This window comes from Gigantopelta aegis, chromosome 14 (assembly GCF_016097555.1).
Source record: "Gigantopelta aegis isolate Gae_Host chromosome 14, Gae_host_genome, whole genome shotgun sequence".
In the NCBI taxonomy this organism is placed as follows: Eukaryota; Metazoa; Mollusca; class Gastropoda; order Neomphalida; family Peltospiridae; genus Gigantopelta; species Gigantopelta aegis.
Window position 1 is genome coordinate 29,516,048 of NC_054712.1, and position 11,927 is coordinate 29,527,974.

The window sequence follows — 11,927 nt, forward strand, 5'->3', positions numbered from 1 at the left end:
CACAATACATTATTAGTACCCTACCACTCCATCCAGAGAGGACAATAGGTGTTGAAGCCCTCAGTGTCTCAACGACCCAAGATGTCCCGATTGCGACATCTTGGGCCGAGCACCTGCCAAAGATATCCAAATTCTAAAAAATTTGTACCACAGCGGATCAAATGTCCCAATTGCTGCATACACGTATGGTTGTTTGCATGTATCCATGCATGTATGTATGTATGTATGTATGTATGTATGTATGTATGTTATGTGTGTGTGTGTGTGTGTGTGTATACATGTATATATATATGTGTGTGTGTGTGTGTGTGTGTGTGTGTGTGCGTGTGTGTGTGTGTGTTTGTGTGTTTGCAGTAATTTCCCCACTAAATCGATATGATTAATTATAATTACCCTTTCCCAGGGTAATCATTTAGAAGTATCTCTCTGAATGTGTATGTATGTATTTATTGATGCAAGTACCTATTGTCGTGATCACTGAGATTAGAATTTCACTATTTTAATGCCTATTGTTTTCAATATATTTTTATTTACAAATGTATGTAGGCATAAAAACAAAACAAAACCGTAGCAGGTTTTACTCCAAATTAACCACCTGATATATAGGAATAATTATAGTTAACGTTTTCCCCGACAAGCAATAAACTATCTATAGTTTTTCCTGCTTTCATATTATGTGAACCTATCGATATCTGCTTCCTATATAGTAAATTTTTAAAACAAAATCCACTTAAGGAATTTAATGATGCATAAGGTAATCATCATAAATATTATTATTACCTTTTTAAATCATTAGTTCTTTGTATGTCTTGTGTGTATCATCTATTATTTCAGGAGAGACAGACGCGTGAGTGTTTATTGTTATTCATGTTGCATGTAATATTACATTTCCTTACTTTACATTACATTACACTTATTTTACGCTAAGAAATGGTTACATAATAATTTAACTAGACTGCTACTGACAGTCGACAAACATAACATAAGAAGTCAAATAAACAGGGTAACACAATATTGGTTGGACTACTATATGACCCAACAAAATATTGCTTGCAAATCCATACGTTCAGAGTGTCCCGAAACAAATCCGGCGTCATATACATCATCGACATTTTGGTTTACTTATGATATACTAAGGCATATACCAGATACCATTTTTAACCAATAGAATTGCACACCAAGTAGATTGTTTATCTTATCCATCTGTTTCGAATGTGTTTTACTATAGTGTTATTATAACGCAGTTAATAGCACCATTCCTACCATTGGCGATAAATGTGCCAGTGTTGGTCTTTTCTTGTTTGTTTGTTTTTTTGGTCTGGACAAGAAATGTTATAAATTTTATTTCATCCAGTATTACTGCAAAGTACTAGTGCTTGAAACGTGTATGGTTTACATGTAAAACTAATTTGTGGCTATACTATGGTGGTGATTTTTTATTTGTGTGTGTTTGTGTTTTCGTGGGTTTTGTTTTGTTTGGGGGTTTTAGGGGTTTTTTTTGTGGGTGTTTTTTGTTTTTGTTTGGGGGGGGGGGGGTTTCAAAGACATTCACTTATGAAAATGAATCAGAAAGGTTTCACTTGATGCAGTTAATACTTTGGGGGAGTGGCTGCAGTATTGTTATTCATGGATTATAATTTTCTGGATATATATTTAGCTACATACTTTAACATTATTGACTATGGGATATCATTTTGTTTCTTACACACCCGTTGGTGAGAACATCATTCATTATTTTTGATAACACATACTAGTTTAAACATGTACGTGTGTTAACAGTTTCAAGACATACGACTTGCTGCTCCTAGGTGATGCCATACATACAATGGAAAAACAGCACAATCGAAATCGATTACACTGTGACGTATAGTTAACCTGACAATCATTTGTCTGTGACGCTAAGTGTAAGGGCTGTACGATGTTACAATTTGCTTAAAACCTGGTTTTGAGGATTTGTAAGAAATTGAATAATGCATTCGTGTCCGTTAGACCGGCCTCGGTGGCGTCGTGGTTAGGCCATCGGTCTACAGGCTGGTAGGTGATGGGTTCGGATCCCAGTCGAGGCATGGGATTTTTAATCCAGATACCGACTCCAAACCGAGTGCTCCGCAAGGCTCAATGGGTAGGTGTAAACCAATTGCACCGACCAGTGATCCATAACTGGTTCAACAAAGGCCATGGTTTGTGCTATCCTGCCTGTGGGAAGCGCAAATAAAAGATCCCTTGCTGCTAATCGGAAAGAGTAGCCCATGTAGTGGCGACAGCGAGTTTCCTCTCAGAATCTGTGTAGTCCTTAACCATATGTCTGACGCCATATAACCGTAAATAAAATGTGTTGAGTGTGTCGTTAAATAAAACATTTCTTTCGTGTCCGTTAGATACCATTTATCTTACAACTCGTTATTTAAAAACGTATCAAACTCGCTTCCGCTCGTTAGATATATTTTAAAACATCTCGTTGTAAGGTCTCACTACACAGATCACTTCCGGGTGAGAGTTCATTCATCACGGTCCACTATAGTTCCTAATTGTGACACAAGTTATGGCAAACATATTCACTTCTAGGAAATGGTGAAGAATTAAAACAATATGTATGTTTAATGGTAAGCCTTCTGTTTGTATTTTGCCCATGCTATTTTGTAATATTGTGCATTGATCTTTTGGGACATGGGCATATAGTGTAAGAGACAGCTCGAGTGAATCGGTTAATATACCACCTGTTCGGATCGGTATTACAACCAGATGCGGTCATATAGCAACACACTGAGACGGAAATGTTTTCAATTTTGGAGTGAAAATTAATGCTTATATAATGTATGTTCGCAATGGTGTATGTTGTTAGTGCCGTTCTGTTTGCAATCTTCATTTGAAGTTTACATGGGTTTCAATGGAAGATAACATCTGTGTAGTGAGACCTAAGATAAATGGCATCTTGACGGCCACTCATGTATTATTCTCTATATAGTACAACATTTACGGTATAATGTGCAAAGTGATATGTCTGGTGGTTAAATGGCGATTTAACTAAAGTTATACAGCATCTCAATAACAGACGGCATACATGAAATACAACAAGTATGTTCGTTGGGTCGCACGATACTGGCTTCTTGATACTAGTATGCCAGCACAATATTATATACTGGTATTGTATTCAACCAGCCACAATTACATCATGAGTATTTTGGGGTATTTATGATAAAATAAAACAAATCCTAGACACAATATTTATATACTACTATATAACAAATACATTTTTAACTTGTCTCACCAGAGGTTAAATATACTCTTCTAAAAAAAACACCCCAAAAAACAACAACTTGACAATGATTTTCAAAGTTTTATCTTTTTTAAAACCTGGTAGATATGATACAAACAACCAAAAATCAAGACGCCCTTGGAAGGGGATTACTCTGTACATGTCCGAAATAGTATATCTGGGAATCCACCTGAAACATGTACACAGGCATATATGTGATATAGGGGTGGGCAAAATGTCAGTATGGGTTATGACCACCACGAGCTCTGACGACAACTTGACAACGGCGACGCATAGAAGCAATCAAATGTTGCACATCACGTTGTAGAATGTTCTGCCACTCATGATGCAGTGGTGTAAGAACTTGCGGAAGTATCTGGGGTGGCGGATTCCTCCGGAGCACAAGTTGATCCAATGCATCCAATAGATCTTCTATTGGGTATAAATCCGGCGAACGGGCAGGCCAAGGTAATATATGGACGTCGTGGCGCTGCAGGAACTCATGACTGAAACGTGCAACTTGTGGTTTGGCATTGTCATGCTGAAATATTCCTCCGTTGGCGTTCAAGTGCGAAATGACGTGATGGTGTAAGATCTCGTCTCTATATCTGACGCCCGTCAGTGAACTTGTCACATGCACAAGATCTGTCCTACCACTATGATGGATCGATTTAAAGTTAGTATATATAATGTCCTCTATGTCAAGATGCACATAACGTTTGTTTTGTTTAACGACACTACTAGTGCAGATTGGTTTATTATCATCGGTTAATGGATATCAAACAATTGACTTTAGACCCGCTACATTTGTTCATTAGTAGCAAGATACACATAAACGATTTCTTGTTATGTTTACGGTACGAGTAACCTGTGTGGCGGCTGCGCGCTTCTTTCTTTTTTACACACGCTGGGTTCCAAACAAAGGTGGGCGGGACGTCTGTGGGTTCATTGGGCTATTTCTAGATCCAGCTAATGGTCGACAATTGGGTGTAACAAACGCCGTGGTATGTACTACCCAGTTTATGGGACGCTGCATATAAAATGTCTCTTGCTGCTAATCGGAAAGAGTAGTTCACTGCGTGCCGGCAGCGGCTTTCCTCTCCCAATGTTTGTATGGTTCTTAACCTTAATTAAAATGTGTTGAATGCCTTAAAACTTTCCGTTCTTCCTTCCAAACACAGGAATAACACTACACATATAACGGTGTAACGAGTCCATTGAAACTGAGGGTGGGTGAGGTGTCACAATGCCCCCTCCCCCCCCCCCCCATTCGAAGACTGAGATGTATGGGGTTTTTGTCTTCTATATAAATAAAGATAAAAATATGACTTGTGCCTCCCCACGCCAACTAAAGGCTGTGACCCCCAATTAGAATTAGAATGTGTGCCCCTCACCCCCAACCCCATCACCCACGCCACACACAAACTTAAGAAATGGTTTCTACGGCTCTGTGTAATACGTCAATATATAATTATAATAAAATATATAAATAGTTTCCATTAAATACTGTATATTTTATGGTGAGCTCGAGCGATTTCCCGTAAAATATACAATATATATATATATATATATATATATATATATATATATATATATATATATATATATATATATATATATATAGTAGAATTATTAGCTATTGGAAACGGAATATCGATTGCAAAGAGCAGAAAATGTCTGCCATTATATACACATTTTTGTTCAGTCTATATGAAAATGATATTTTTAAATCTAGATGGTTGGGCAAAGTGAACAATATTTTAGATCTAGCTGGTCTAAGCTATATTTGGTTAAACCAATTTTATATTAATGTCAACAGAAAATGTTTAGAACAAAATATTTAAAGAATTTATCGCGATATGAATATACAGGAGTGGAACAGTTCTCTAGAAAACTCACCAAAAGGTACCATTTATAGATTATTTAAAAATGAACATTCATATGAACCATATCTAGACGTACTCCCTTTGAAACAAATAATTGTATTTACCAGATTTAGACTTGCTAACCACAGACTACCTGTTGAAATAGGATGATGGACTCATTTAATAAAGGAAGAAAGAGTATGTAATATATGTAATAGTGGTTGTATTGGTGACGAATTTTACTTCTTATTTGAATGTAAAACACTAAATGATATTATGAGTACTATATTTATCTAATTATCATTATATAAGGCGAAATGTAAAAAAAAAAAATTAATATACTTTTTAATAAGCAGAGTAAACATGTATTAATAAAACTATGTGATTACATTAAACAAGGTTTAACAAGAATGTGATCTAGAAATGAAGATGAGTACATGTATTTACTATATTATTTATTTATTATACTTTGTTCTCCAAATGTTATCTGTATATGTTTGTAACTTGCTCACTTTGTAAATATTATATTATTATATTACCTTATGTACCATGTATATGGTTTGAGTGAATAAAGAATTGATAAAACCTGTCTACGACCAGACTGAAGCTGCGGTTGTGTACTTGCACCACTCACAAATTCGTACTCTCTGTCGAACAATGGCTGGTCTGGTCAGTGTCGTGATAACCTCGTATTCACGCAACAGGAAATGGCCTCCTTGCGATAATTAAATCAGCGACTTCTGTGTCATTTCATGTCAACTTATTTCGTGCTTATATCCAATTAAGGTTCAAGCACGCTGTCCTGGGCACATACCTCAGTTATCTGGGATGTCTGTCCAGGACAGTGGGTTAGTTGTTAGTTGGTTAGTGGAGAGAGAAGAGAGTGAAGTGGTCTTACACCTAACCACTGAGCCCTTAAAATCTCGCTCTGTGTGGGAGCCGGTACCGGGCTACGAACCCTGCACCTACCAGCCTGTTGTCCGATGGCTTAACCACTGCGCCACCGAGGCCGGTCATCTGTGTCAAAAATCAAGATGAACATGTATGAGTAAAACAAACTTCCGTTGTGATTGGTAGTAATATGTGGCTGTCTTATAAAGGAATTTTTCACGGTATATATCAAAATATATTTGGATTTAAAATATACACGAAATTAAAGTTTCTCACAATATGAGACGAAATCATACAATTTTGTTGACGTTTCATTTGTCGCACACCATTTGGAATATCTGTGTGTACGGTAAACACTGAAGATATATTAAATACGTTCTACACGTCTCCTGACTGCCTGAGAGGGTTAACGCATTTATGTCAGTGGGAAATTGATTTAATGTAAATTAACCTTATATATGATTATGTAGCATCAGTCAGTTTGACGTGTCACCGATCAGGTGACCACTGAGAGTGTTGTTATTCATCGTGGGGCGGGATTTATCTCAGTCGGCTGAGTGCACGTTTGAGGTGCTTGCGTCGCAGAGTCCAACTACCTCGGTGGATCCGTTCCAACCAATGCACCAAAGGCCATGGTATGTGCATATAAGAGTTCCCTTGCTGCATTACGAAACATGTAGCGGGTTTCCTCTGATGACTAGGTGTCAGAATTACCAAATGTTTGACATCCAATAACCGATGATTAATGCGCTTTAGTGGAACGAATGAATGAATATTTAACGACACCCCATCACGACATATACATTGGCTATTTGGTGTCAAAATATAGTAAGTGAGTGATGAACAACATCAATATAAAAAGTTAAATTAAAACACAGTGTAAAGAACTGTGCAAAAGAGACAAATGTCACAGATGGATAAAATTAATGTTTAGAATAAAAGTCAGTATCACGAAGAAATTGCAACAAAAGTTCAGGTTGGAATCGAAATGATTCCATCACATTTCTTCGTCCAAATATAATAATGTTTTCTAGTTTCCTTCAGATGATTGTACTCCAGCAAAATATGGCACACTGAAGTGCAAGATGTTTCTTTAGAATAGTAATACATGAATGGGTGAACTATGTACGACCGATGCGAGCACGACACAATACTATTTCATCCTTCCTGCACTGCCTATTGGAGGACTGCCACACTCCCAGGACTGGCGTGATTTGATGGTGTCGTTAAACAAAACAAAATTTAACTTTCATAGAGGTGCAGGGGTAGCAGCATCCATATTGTGTCCTATTGTATGACAGCTGTACGTCTTAAAAACATCTCTAATAACATGTTCAAATGTATGTATTTGGTGTGGTGTTGATAGTTCGTTGAAATATTGGTAAAGTTACGATTACAAAATGTTCCAGGGCGGGTTCTCACTCATAGAACAATGTTTATTTCAATTCGGCACTTTATCGCAAAACTAAACTCTACAGAGGAACTTGTCCCGAGTAAGGCCCCCGATCGTAATGGAGGTCGGACTCGGAATGGCCGTGTTCGAAACCCTAATGGTATATTAGCACGTAAAACTAGTTACCTACCTACAGCGGGACCCATTCTCCGATCGTGCTCCCCTGTCCCAACCAGTGATCCACAACTGGTATATCAACGTTAACAAAAATATATAAAGGGTTACCTCTTAAAAGTACGTGCCACAATTACCAAAAATGTTTGACATCTGGTAGCCGATGATTAATTAAAGGGACATTCCTGAGTGAGTTGCATTATAAGACGTTTCCGACTAATAAAATATTTCTACGATTAAACTTACATATTAAATATATTTTCTTGTTTAAAATATCAGTGTCTGTATATTCAATGTGTTTCTGGTCGTTTTAATATTTGTAAGAAGCCCAAAATTGATTTTGTCTTTAAATAATTTCGTACGTACGAAAAACATATTTTTAGGAATAAAAATAAAAATTAACCTAGTACAGATATTAGAACGATCAGGAACACGTTTAATATACAGCCACTAATATTCTAAACAAGAAAATATATTTAATATGTTGTGTCGCTAAAACCGGCCTCGGTGGCTCAGTGGTTAAGCCATCTGTCTACAGGCTGGTAGGTACTGGGTTCGGATCCCAGTCGAGGCATGGGATTTTTAATCCAGATACCGACTCCAAACCCTGAGTGAGTGCTCCGCAAGGTTCATTGGGTAGGTGTAAACCACTTGCACCGACCAGTGATCCATAACTGGTTCAACAAAGGTTATGGTTTGTGCTATCCTGCCTGTGGGAAGCGCAAATAAAAGATCCCTTCCTGCTAATCGGAAAGAGTAGCCCATGTAGTGGCCACAGCGGGTTTCCTCTCAAAATCTGTGTGGTCCTTAACCATATGACTGACGCCATATAACCGTAAATACAATGTGTTGAGTGCGTCATTAAATAAAACATTTCTTTATTTCTTTCTTTGTGTCGCTAAATAAGACAACTTTATTTTGCTTTCTCATATGCACTGACCATAACGTTTGTTTTCGTATTATTTAAGATTTTATTTTCGGTATACGTGTCCTTGTGTCTTTTTCGTGAACACGATTCTTTCACAGCTAGCTGTTTACGCTGTACATATGTATTTTATTGATAATTTTAAAATATTTTTTGTTAATGTTGATTGTCGTTTACCTCTTTTTTTCTCCGGCTGTCTTTCGATGAAGGTGGACGTGTCTACCTGCGCTCTCGAGCTACCCCCCCCCCCCCCACCTGGGGGGACTGATTGCCAGCTTCGGCTCCATGTTGGAGTTTCGCGTCACGTACACCGGGTCACGGGCGACCGTGACTTTGGTGTACGGGGACCCGCCTCCACAGAAGAGGAAAGGGGGGACCGGAAGAGGAAGAAGAAGGAAGAAACCAGTGCTAGGGACGGCCCAGGGGGGGGACAAAGCTGGCGGCTCAACCGCCAGTGGCGCTCCCTTCTGTCACCCCGCCCCCACCGAGTCCTCCGGAGAGGATGCAACCGCATGCGGACCCTGCAACCCCGGAACGGCCGTACACCACCCAGGACATTAAGATGTTCCAGAGAACGAGTGTGCCACCACCGACTTCGACCTCCACCCCCAAGACGACGACTCCGGTGCAGCGGTCAACAACGACCGCTCCCGTCGAGTCGCCACATGGACTTGTTGCTCCGGCGGTGAAAAGAAAGGCGACTTCACCGGCCACCCAACCAGCCAAGACCAAGCCGCCGCCGGAAGCCGTCCCCCTACAAGAGGACGAGGACGAGGACGAGGACGAGGACGAATGGAGCCTGGCCCTGGGTGGACTTCGACATCAGCTCCACCCATACTTGCAAGGGGACACCACTCAACCAACAAAACTGCGGGGAGGATACGCTAACATAGACTGGAAGCCAATGGAGGACGGCAGCTGCTACGAAATCCATCACAAGACCTTTGGAAGTACGCCGGGAGTGGTCGTGACCCATCGGAGGGAGCAGATCTACAGACAGTGCGTCTTGTTTTGGAAGATTGACAACAGGTCTCTTCACAAGATGCTCAGTGCAGTCTGCGGCCCCGGTTACTCCACGGTTGTACAGGCTCTACGCCAGCGAAAAGACCTGCTGCCGTCTCTCCGAACAACTCCAGGATCCCCGAGAAACCAACCTTAACTAGGACAGGTATCCTCCTTTTTGGGCTTAGTTGGACTTTAAACGTTTTCGATCGAGTTTCAAAATCTCTATGTTTATTTTTTTATAAATAGTCCAACGCAATTTACTTTGGCGCCCGTTCAATTGCTCAAATCACCTTAAAACCTTTTTGGCCGAGCAGTCAAACTTATTTTTGGGTTTAAATTCTTAGTCCGGACATGATGTTAGGTGCAGTTAGTCTCAGTATACTTTAGCTTTTTCTAGTTAGACCCGAAGGAATCGAAATTCAGCCAGTCAGAACACGGCCCATTTTCGGTGTCTACTAGTCGGTCCGCGCAGTCGCTGGACACAACTAAATTCTTATTCCAAAATCTGCCCACCTCAAACTTATCCCCCACCCTTTTCTGTCTTGGACTTAGTCACTGGCAAAGGCCAGATATTATGCCCAGGACAGACATGCTTGAAACCTTCGTGGTATATGAGCATGTAAATAAATATTGGAATGGAATGTCGTTTACCTTTGTTTGACACCATAGTCGTGGTGTTGTTCATGCAGTTCTGACCAGATAATACCAGTCCATTAGTTCACGTCATTTAAGCTACTACGTACGGAAGCGTATTAGTGCCATCACACAATAAAATAATTCTATTTTTCAATATTTAAACTTGGAAAAATCAACTTTAATCTTGGTTAAATCAACTTTAATGGTGGAAAAATCAACTTTAATGTTGGAAAAATCAACTTTAATTTAGATAGAAATATCACACAGTATTGTAATAGGACAACGTCCCTTTAATATATTAATATATAAAAGGTATGTGGTCCTATTACAATTGTGTGATATTGTGTTAATTATTATATTAATGTAACGTGTATTATTTAAACACTGTTTGATATTTCTATCTAAATTAATCAATATATTAAAGGTTGTTGATTTTACCAAGATTAGAGGTGATTTTACCAAGATTAAAGTTGATTTTTCCAAGATTATATGTTGATCTTTCCAAAATTAAAGTTGATTTTACCAAGATTAAAGTTGATTTTTACCAAGATTAAAGTTGATTTTTCCAAGATTATATGTAGGCAAATATAATTATTTTATTGCGTTAGGTGGCACTAATACGCTTCTGTAACTATGGTTTCCTGTGGAATTGTGCGACTTCCTGTGGTTTATCACCTTACACTTCGAAACCTTTGTATTGTAGACGTATTTTTACGATGTTATAAAGATATAAAATCCCACTGGGCCGATTTCATATGTCTGGGTTTCGTAACACCGGGTTATATCAAAACCTAGGTTTAACACTGGTTTACGTAAAACCCTGAAAAACGTGACCAACACCTACACCCGTGGTTCATTCACATGTGTGTGTTTTACCCGTGTTAACAAAACCACGCTTTTTACGTGGGTTAACCGCAGATCTGCAAAGGGGCATAAGCGTGGGATAGCTTACACGCCGTCACTTTGTAGTTAGAACTTGTTATCGGTGTAGTATTAGCATTCGCGTACGAGATTAGGGATCAGTAACCTCCTCCCCCCCCCCCCCCCCCCCACACACACACACAGTCTGGGGCAAACCTTCGTATTCGGGCCAAAATGATGGAGATGTTTGGGCAAAATGAGCTGGCCTAAAAACGACTCACCATCATTTTACTCACGATATTAGTTATAATTCATGTAAAATGCGTACAGAACCCTACATAGCTGTTGGTAATAATGCAAATATGAATAAACATTGTTACACAGAATTGGGCATTTCCATTTAATTTGAGCAAAAACAAGCCTGCAACCACCACCATCCCACCCACCACCCCCCCCCCCCAAAAAAAAAAACATAATTTTTTTTTAATAATAATAATAATAAATGGGGCGCGTACTCCTGAGGGCACCGATACCACTTTTGATCAAATGTTCAAAGCTGTAGGCCTATCTCGCCTCCCCCTCCCTTTATTAAGACCATACCAAAACGAAAGCATGTCATTGTAAGACTGCAGTCTGTGCTTTGATTATGGTGGTAACCGATCAACTTCCAATATAGTCCATGGGCCAGACCAGAATTTGGTACCACCCAGAGGGACAAAGGCTCATAGGGTTTTTTTGGTAGGTCTATGCATGTAGATAATAAAATGAGGTGATAGCCTTCCGTATCGAGTAGCTTTCTGTCAATTTTACCTTGAAAACTGAATAGTATGCGGGAAAAAATCCGAAGCAAATTTTGGGGGTAGGGGAAACTTAATTTGGAATAACTTTCCTTAGAATCACCCTATCATAGAAATTCACCAC